This window comes from Echinops telfairi, unplaced genomic scaffold, assembly GCF_000313985.2.
Source record: "Echinops telfairi isolate 266 unplaced genomic scaffold, ASM31398v2 ScPeMD7_2;HRSCAF=8, whole genome shotgun sequence".
NCBI classification, from domain to species: domain Eukaryota; kingdom Metazoa; phylum Chordata; class Mammalia; order Afrosoricida; family Tenrecidae; genus Echinops; species Echinops telfairi.
In genome coordinates this window covers 52,246,319-52,256,199 of record NW_022103898.1, presented here as the reverse complement: position 1 = coordinate 52,256,199, position 9,881 = coordinate 52,246,319, and the positions used below count along the sequence as shown (strand labels likewise).

General features: G+C 37.1%; 1 protein-coding gene across 2 annotated transcripts in view; it reads left to right on the top strand.

Annotated features, from left to right (window-relative positions):
- Positions 1 to 9,881, top strand: part of SYT1 (synaptotagmin 1) — a 645,406-nt gene that overhangs the window by 118,592 nt on the left and 516,933 nt on the right. For both annotated transcript variants that reach the window (XM_004700431.2, XM_013004114.2), the window contains exon 2: positions 5,807 to 5,939. The gene's annotated coding sequence lies outside the window, so the exon portion shown is untranslated. The remainder of the gene's footprint in view (positions 1 to 5,806; positions 5,940 to 9,881) is intronic.

The following is a 9,881-nucleotide window of genomic DNA, read 5'->3' as shown; positions in this document are numbered from 1 at the left end:
GAGCATCATAGAATGCCAATTTAATAGAAGAAAGTATTCTTGCATTGAGGGAGTACTTGAGTGGAGGCCCAATGTCCTTCTGCTACCTTGATACTAAACCTATAAATATAGGCTCTTAGATCTGTTTCCCCATCCTCATATAAATATATTTGCATACGTACATGTTGTATCTTTTTTCAAGGAAGGGAATCATTGACCCTATTAGAGAATCTGTTAAAAAATGCATACAGACACAATTTTACATAAAATTTCATGGAGTTTGAAGAATTCTGGAAGCTGTAGCTCACATATCAATAATAAACTCAAAATCTATTGATTTCTAAAGCATTTTATGATTCTAATTATATGCAACCATCTCAAAAAAATAAAAATAAATAGAAAGATGCAAGTGAAAGCCTTGCTTTGCCTCTGTTTTTCCCACTTTTTGCCTTTGCCTATTACAGAACAAGATTCTTATATAAAAATCTTGTCAGTTATTTTGACATAAGAAATATTCAACCACAATTATTTTTTAAGATGTCCTTGGGAAGTTTGCTGATATAACATGTGGTTTGGTTTTACATAAAGTTTTAAAGTTTTACGTATCGCATCATAAGACAATCATTTGTTTTTTCTTTGCCAGGGTTCACTGAATCTGCTAAACTACATTTACACTATGAAGTTAATTTTTTATATTAGAGTAATATTTAAATTTGTCTTTGAAATTTAATGATGGAAACAATTGACATAAATAAATATAAATGAATAGCATCATAAGCAAGTAATTTTTGCAGTGTTTTGGTTGGAAAACCATTGCCATAAACTTATTCCTGTTTTTATATACCTAAAAACATAGAAAATACATAACAGAGAGTCAAGATAGCTACCACCAATAGCAAAATATAATAGAGATAAGCCTCAGTTTGAAACAAACAAAAGTTAACCAGAAAATATTAAAAGCCAGATTAAGCTCAAGGTATGTAAAAAGGGCGATCAAGTGATAAGGTTTTAACTATTCAGGTCATTTTAATCTACTGTATCTGTCTCTACAGTACTCTGTTTGATAACAAGGCTATTCCAGTCCCTCATTTATGGCCCGAGGGAATTATTGGAGGCTTGTACTATGTGTAGATTCTGAAAATGTGTTTTGGGCTTCCACAGTTAACCAGCCTTCTACAAACCAGAATTTCACAATTTCAGCTCTGGTACCATTCTCTCCTTCAGATTTGGATTATATTAGTTACAGTTTTTGGATCACTCATGTTGGTGTGCTTCTTCTGGTGTGGCCTTAGTTGACATCTCACTTAGGTGGCTGCTGGTTTGAAAACAAGCATTTAAGACCCCAGACAATATTCTTTTGGATTAGCTGAGCACCATCTAGTTTCTTCTCCACACGTCACCCCTAGCTTACATGTTTCCTTCATGAGGGCATTTATGGAGCAAGGTAAAGGCAATTCTTTTTTTTAAATCATTTTATTAGGGCCTTATACAACTCTTATCACAATCCATACATACATCAATTGTGTAAAGCGCATTTGTACATTCATTGCCCTCCTTATTCTCAAAACATTTTCTCTCCACTTAAACCCCCCGGGCAATTCTTAAGTTCTGAAATTTTTGGAAATATGTTATTGGAAGAAAATAATTGGTAAAGAATCATTTTAAGGCTTAAAAAGACAAAATTTCCAAATTCATTATAGCCCTTAATACAATAAAATTATAATACCTAATTTGGCTTACAATATATTCTTATAAAATCACCTAACAAAGGATTACAGTCAATTCTCTGTATTTATCTCTAAACTTATAGTAATTGAAGGATTAAGAGATTACGAAAATAACACAAGATTTTCTGAAAATGATAAAGCCTTACTCTATAATTATATTTAAAGTCTAAGAGAAGTACATTAGGGCAAAATTATTTGCTTCCAACTTAACCTCCTCTTATTTTAAACATATTTTCAATTTATCTGCTTTTATTTGTACTGTTTCTATAAATTACAAAAACTCTGAAGACTCTTTTCTTGGGGAAATATGAGTAGCACACATCTATTAGTTTAACACGATCCATGTTACCATGCAAACCTGGCCTTCTTAAAAGTAATTTTTAGGAAATATTAGTCTTAAGCGATGGCTAATTTCTTGGAGACAATTTCTTAATCTGTATGCTTACTTATTCTAAAATAACCTGTCATTTACTCGTATGTGATGTCTTTGTTGAGCTAGACTACTATAGTAAGTGCTAGTTTAGACCCTACTGATGCAGAAACGAATTAAACCGCACAAGTGCCAGTCCTCACAAATATTTCAAGGGATACGGGTAGAGAGAGGAAGAAGTAAATAGGAAACACACAAATATAAATATGTCAGATGATCTGAGCATTATGATAAAAAAACACATCATTTCTAAATTCAGATAACAGAATACTCCAACAGGGTTCAGAAAACTAGTGTATTGAATCAGTATGCTAGATTTCATTTTGAGCATGGGTACAAAATATTCTAAAAGTAATGAGAAATGTGCCCTCATACCTTCCCTCAGACCCACCACCACTACCACCAACTCCATATGGTAGAATTCATTCCAACTCCCAGGAACTTGATATGGGGGAGGAGAACTGTCTCTTAGGGTTTCCAAGGCTCATTTCCTGTGTGTGCTCAACCTAAATGTAATTTCCACCGAAAAGCCAATTCTGAAAGAAGTTTGCTTGTTCTCACTTTCAGGTCCTTTTAGAACTTAATACAATATAAATTATATAATGGTTTGCATTTTTTTTGTGTGTGTGCTGGGACTTTTTATCATTTATCCCATTGGGCCGGGTGAAAGGATGGGGTGAAGGCACCTGCTTTTCTTTTTGCCAGAGTGCTTCAGTGTATTGCACCCCGCCTGGGACTGAATAGCTATTGAGCAAAGGATTTCTCAGAGAATCAAAGACTGAATTTCCATCGAAAATGTTTTTGATTCACAACCTGTAGTTTTATGCAGCGCATGGCCACATGATTCTGGTGGGCGTTGGTAATATTCTTTCTATAGCATGGCTGGGTAAATAATTCTAGCTTCACATGTGTTTTTTAATCTTTGTTACACACTGTTCTGACTCCAGACGCTGCTGGAAGTCTAGTGCTTGTTTGTAGGCTCATAGTCCCACTGACAGATGGTTTTTAATCTTTGCTATTTGGCTTGCAGAATTGGTGTGTTATTGCTAACTCATGACTCCTCTCTAATAGGTAGACTCCTACTCTGGTGACCTTTCCTCTAAGGAATCAGATAACTTTTGGGATATCTTGGAGACAATTTCAAAATGACTTCAGATGAAGTATTTGGAGAAAAGTTTAAAACCCTTTCTGGCAGGAAATGTTACTTTATGCTTGGAATCAGAAAAGGGATTTCATTGTGAAAAACCACAATTTTTAAAACCAGGGCATAATCCCAAATTACAGTAGATCAGGACTTCATTGTTTGATCTCTTCATAGCTAATATTCTGAAGAATGCACGTGTGCACATGCACGCACGCACATCCATGTGTTCTTCACATTTTTGGTTTATTTTAAAATAAGACATTGCCATCATTCTTAAAGACCAGAAGAATCATTCTTCGGTATCTGTTGTTGTTGGTCCTGATACAGAGACCTCATGCACAATACAAAACATTGCTCAATCTTGCTCCAGCCTCACAAGCTTGTTCTGTTTGAGACATCGTTGCAGCCACAGCGTTAGTCCATCTCTTGAAGGGGCGTATTCTTTTCCACTGACCTTCTATTTTACCGAACATGATTGCATTTTTGAGGGACTGGTCACTCCTGAGGCCATGTCCAAAGTCCTTGAGATACAGTGTTGTCTTCTTCCCTTCTAAGGAACATTCTGGCTGTACTTCCTCCAAGACAGATTATTTTGTTTTTCTGGCAGACCACTGTTCTGTCAATACTCTTTGCCAGCACCGTACTTCAAATGCATCATTTCTTCTTCGGTCTTCTTTATTCATTGTCCTTTCACATGCCTATAAGGACATTGAATATACCCTGGCTTGGGGCAGGTTGCACCGTCTTCTTCAAAGTGACATTCTTGTTCTTCAGCGCTTTAAAGAGGCTGAGTGCAACAGCTGTGCCCCATGCAATATGCTGTTTGAGTTCTTGACTGCTGCTTCCATAAGCACTAACTGTGGATCCAAGCAAAATGAAATTCTTGACAACTTCAGTCTTTTCTCCTTTTATCGTGGCATTGTTCAGTGGTCTTCAGTGTTTAGCACATCTAAAATCTCCTTTATGGCACTTCTCAATCATAATATGCTGTTTCCTATCTGCCTCGGGAGCAGAGAACTATCAGTCTCAATACTTTCAGAGGCAAAAAACTCTATCTTTCTATTCTCGGGGCCTTGCCAACAAGATAAAAACACATCAGCCTATGACAAACAGTGAATCTTCATTGGATTAATTGTCAGCTGATAAATAAGTGATTAATATTCAAATCATCTGAGATGGATGTCGCTAACCTGTGTCCATCCCAACCATGCAAAAATGTAATGTATCATCAAATAAAAGAATAAAGCTATGTTTTACAGTACCTAGTCTTTTAAACCAAGAATTAAGCTTTTCCAAACCCTGTAAATGCTCAGATCTTCCTACGTGGATTTATGCCAGAATGATGCTCATCCATTAATTAGAAAATAAGACTGCTTAAAAACTGCAAAGGAACTACAAAATTCTACTCCAAACATAATGAAAGCTATCGGGGATTAAGTGTTCACTTGTCTCACAGTCGGAAAATTTGAATCCTCAAAGAACAGTTGTTGCCATGTCAGCTTCCTCCTGAGAATTGAAAACCCCACTGTAAAGGGAGTAGCATGGCTTTACTCACAGCAGAGCCACTGGAATCAGCCTCCATTCTTCATGGGCACAGCAAGATTTAGCTGGGGACGTGAACTGTTCCTACCAGTGTTTCTACATTCATGAGTTATGCTACTTTCTTTACTCACACACTATTTAGATAATCATATTATAAAACCCTTGTTCTAAAATATCAAATATAAGAGAGTAAACTGGTGGTCAGATACGAAATAAATGTATGTTCTTCATCTCTTTCATATAGAACAGAATAATACTTTTATAACTGTAGGAAATAAAACAGAATAAAAAAGGAAGAAGAAATTAATAGAAAGAAAGGAAACCGGCAAGTGTGAGAGAATCACAAGATAAAAGAAGGCAGGGAGGAAAGGAAAGTATTCGGATAGCTTACAGAGCTCGGCTACATCTGGGATGTCTTTGTATGTGCAGTATTTCAATGTCCTTCCTCGGTAAATAGCAATGTCTTTCCTTTTTATTAGCACTGTTGAAGCTGCTGCAGCTTACAAAAAAAGATTCACAAATCAAAATAGACTCAGTTTGCTTTTCAATAATTCTAAAAAGGTGGGGAACACTGCCTGCGAAGGATAGCACTCCAGTATCCTACCTGGAGTCTTGTTAACAAAACAAAGTGTGAATTGCTTAGAGGTAATTCCCTGCTGTTGATAATTCCACTGGGTACCCTCTGTGGCGGCACTTGCTACTTTTCCTCTGTACGCCAACGCCATTGAACAGGTGACGTTAGAAGAAATATGAAAAGGTTGCTTTTTAGAATGCTTGCTCTTTTTTTTTTTAATGTCAGCATAACTCATACCTATTGGTTCTTAGCCTGGAGCACCTAATACAACCAGGAATTGAGGTAGCTAGAGTAGGTTGTGCATAATGAATGGTCTGCAGAAGCAGGAGGTTATGCTCAGGCAATAGTAAAGGCAAGTGCAGAGTTACTACAGGTCATGATTTTCATGGTTTCTTATTCTTTTTCTCAAGGGAAAACAAAAAATATATCTACCAACTAGCAGCAGTGGTGGCGTGAGGAGCCCCTGGACTGCAGCTTGATGACCTATCCCTTCCTTGACAGCTGCTTCATTACTGAAAAGTGTGCTGAAACTGTCTGATTAAGGTATGTGAAGGAGAATAACAGAAACTTTTAATAGAGTTTATTGATGGTAAATCCCCCCCCCCTCTTTCCATGTGATACGGAAAGGGATTATTTAGGCAGAAAAATGAAGAACTATAGTCTACTTTAAAAATGGCTTTATGATATTAAAAGAAATATTAGTATTTGTCATCTATCTTGAAACTATTGATGGCATTCATGCCTATGAAGTGGTGCTTTCTTGGAGAACATTTGCTTTCTCCTATTCTCATTTTGTACTTCATCAAATCCAAAGTTGTCATGGTTCATTATCTGGAGATGATCTTGGGCAGTCTTGCATTCTAAAAGAATATGTCGTGGCATCTGCCTCTGTGTTTTGTGCCCTGCTGTACAGATGATGTTTTAGCAAGAGTGTTAAATGGGAGTGGGGTGGGAATGGGGACCCGGATTTGTTTCAGGGTCATATTCTTTTGTGCCATACAATCTCTTATTCTTTCATATACATATGTCTAATTCAAAAGTGAAATACCTATATCACATTATGACTACTACATATGTTAGAGTACATAATTGGAGTTGTAAAGTATCTGCTTGACTGTCTGAACTAATGAATTTCATCAAATTCAATTATCATTCTTAGACTCTTCATTAACCAATCAAATTGCTTCTGTGATCTAAGTCATTTCTAATACTTTCACTAGGCATAAACATAGCTCTATGTAGTAAATTGGAAATGATTAAATTATCTCACTGATCTTTAGTTGGAGTATCACATTACTGAATTTTTGAATTTCCAGTTAATTGCCATCAGTATTACTTTTATTGTTAATGAGAAAAGAAATGTTACAATATGAGAGTGTGTCTTAAAGACTTTATTTCACTGCTTGAATGTTGGTTACTTTTTAAGAAGTTGGCTATAATAGGTCAATAGTTGCAAAAAGATATAAAAATAATTCCTAAGAACTTATCTACTTAATAAACAATCTTTCCAATAGATATATATTATGTATAATATCTTCATGTATTTTTTGACTGAACTATTTCAATGTAGAAATATCTCCTATCTCTCTTAAAGCTATAGAATTATAGTTACTGTTGTAAGATGGTGGTCATAAAATGTCATCGTTTCTTTTCAAAGACCATAACGTGATTGGTTAAAATGAAAGAAGTAGTTAGGAAAATGTATACAGTCAGAAAAGAAAGTAATTTTGTCTCCTAGGAAATTATTGTCACAGCACTAATGTTTTGAATCATTTTATAATGAGGGACATGTGCTGGCAGTCTGATGCTTCCCATTTAGCTCTTCAAACATTCTCATTTTGTTCTCTTATACTTTGATGTCTTTTTGAAAAAAATTTCATATTCTACTCCATAATCATTTTGAAAAAGATCTCGCAACATGATCTGAAGCCACAGCAATACATATTCCCGGATTCTATAATTTAGAACGCCTTAGGAAGCAGGCCTGGGATTAGCATTTTAAATGTGCATACCAGATAATTCTAATGTATTTCAAAATTTAAGAACCATTGCTCTACAATAAGAGAGCAAGGAGGTAGCTAATAGGAACAATTTAAAAACTATCGGAAAAAACTCGTAGGATTTGAATCAGGGGAGTAGGTTTGGTTTGGTTTAGGTTTGTGGGAAAACTGACATGAAAAGTAGACTATTGAAAGCAATTAAATCTGAATTAAAAATATTTCTACACATTTAAATTTTCTGAGACTGTACCAAAAATGTATATACAGTGTTTATTTTAATGAATTTTTTCATCAGTATCCCTATTCTCTCTCACCACCTCCCTTCCCTGATTTCCCTACTCCCTCTGAAGGAAACTCCATCCCTCCTTTCACCCAAGTGTATGTGATATTTAGACATTTAAAACTTAGTGTTTAGATTCATGCATACCCATGTTCATAATAGCACTATTCACAATAGCACACAAAATGGAAACAAGTGAGGCCGGCAAGTGCCCCTCGGCTGCGCCATCTGTCTGGAGAGCGACTCTTGTGACCCTCGCCTTGTCTGTCCCAGAGGGGAGTTGCAGCACTGATGTTGATGTGGCTGGACAATTTAGTAGGAGTTTAAGAGCAAGGAGCCGCAGATCATATTCAAGTTCAACTTATAAATAACAACCTGGGACTTGGTGCGACAATTAATAAGGAAAACAACTAGAATGCTCATCAAGATGAGTTTAAGCAACTTCTGACTGAACTGAAAACGTCAGGGCCACGAAGCAGCAGTCTTCTCAGACACCAGGAAGAAGCTATACTTGAGCTTTGAAGCAAACCCCAAATTTCAATAACACACAAAAATGTTCATTATATGAAATTTTTAAAAAGGAAGGATCTATATCTCATCGCAAAACAGATCTTGATGGCATTTTGGGGAAAGGATGGAGCAAGAAGGCTCCTGAGGCCAGAAGCGGGGCAAGACTTCTAACAGGGTCACCATAGTTCAAGTATGAGCAGGGAATCCAGTTCCCTGACTCCAGTGGAGAATGAAATGTCCTTGACAACGACCTTCGCCATCTAAGAATAGTTATCAAGTGGATGGCAGAGCTAAAGAACAAGCCACAGGCTTCAGATCATGATCATTCAGATGCCTGAATTAAATAGGAGGAGGGAAAGAAGCGAAACAATGAAACAAAGATAGACATGTGGAGAACAACACCTAGCTCACGACCAAGCAGGAAAAAAAAAGAAAACTTCAAAAACAAGAAGAGAAAGACACAAAAAGAAAACCCTCATGAACAAGAACAGCCAAGTGTCCAGCTAGGAAGGGACAGTTGGACAGCAGCCCGGAGACCCGGGTTGTGATGAGAACTCTGAAACATTGGCTGAGGATGGAGAGGGCCAGGTGAAGCTACCTGACGACCAGGACTGTACCCTGGAGCCCTGCCCCAAAAGGAAAAAGAAAACACGGAAATGGCAAAGAGGCAGCAGCGGAACCTGAGCTAAATGAAACACCAGTGAAAACGAAAGAAAAAAAGAAGAGAGGTGCCAAATAAATCGTCTCTAGCCACGGCCTTCCAACCACTTATATGTCAGCATGCCAGGGCAAAACCCTTTGACCTGGAGTCGGAGCTTAGTAAACTCGTGACGGTTTTTCACATCTTTTAAAGTAGAATTCCCAATGAATTAAAAATGTTCCTAAATGTTTCCATTTTCTGGGACTGCACAAAGTATTTGTATATAATATTTATTCATTTTAATTAATTTTTTCATCAATGCCCCCATTGTCTCCTACCACTTCCTTGATTTCTCTTCTCTCTTTATGACCCTCCCTCCTCCTTTCAGGGCAGCGCTCATTCATTGAAGAATCTCACCTTCTCACCACTTCTCCCTAATGAGATCCCCAAAAGGACTTTAAAAAAAATGTACCAAACTTTGGTTCTCATTAGCAAATAAATTTCTATTTAGAATCTGGGGGGGGCGAGGGGGGAGATAGCCCAGGTGTCCATTGGTGGAACAATGATTCAATGAACTTTGGTACGTATATACAGTGGAACACTATGCAGCATGAAAGAATAACTATGAATTGGTGAGACACTTCATGTTACGCATGAATCTAGAGGACATCTTGCTGAGTGAAATTATTCAATCACAAAATGACACTGTTTTGGGTAAACCTGCCGCACAAGATCTCTTTAAAGTGTTGAAAAGGTTGTTCCATTGAGAACTTCAGTGCAACTTACCCTAACCGTAGTATTTTCAGTTGCCTCATCTGCACGTGAAAGTTGGACGTTGCATACAGAAGACTGAGAAGAATCCATGCATTTGAATTGTGGTGCTGACCAAGAATCTTGAAAGTACTGTGGACAGACAAAAAACAAACAAACAAATCTGTCCTGGGAGAAATACGACTGGAATACTCCTTAAAAGCCTTCAAAGCACATCTCATGTTATCAGGTGAGCCAAGTCCCTGGAGAAGGTCCTGATGCTGGAGGAAACGGAGGGGCAGTGA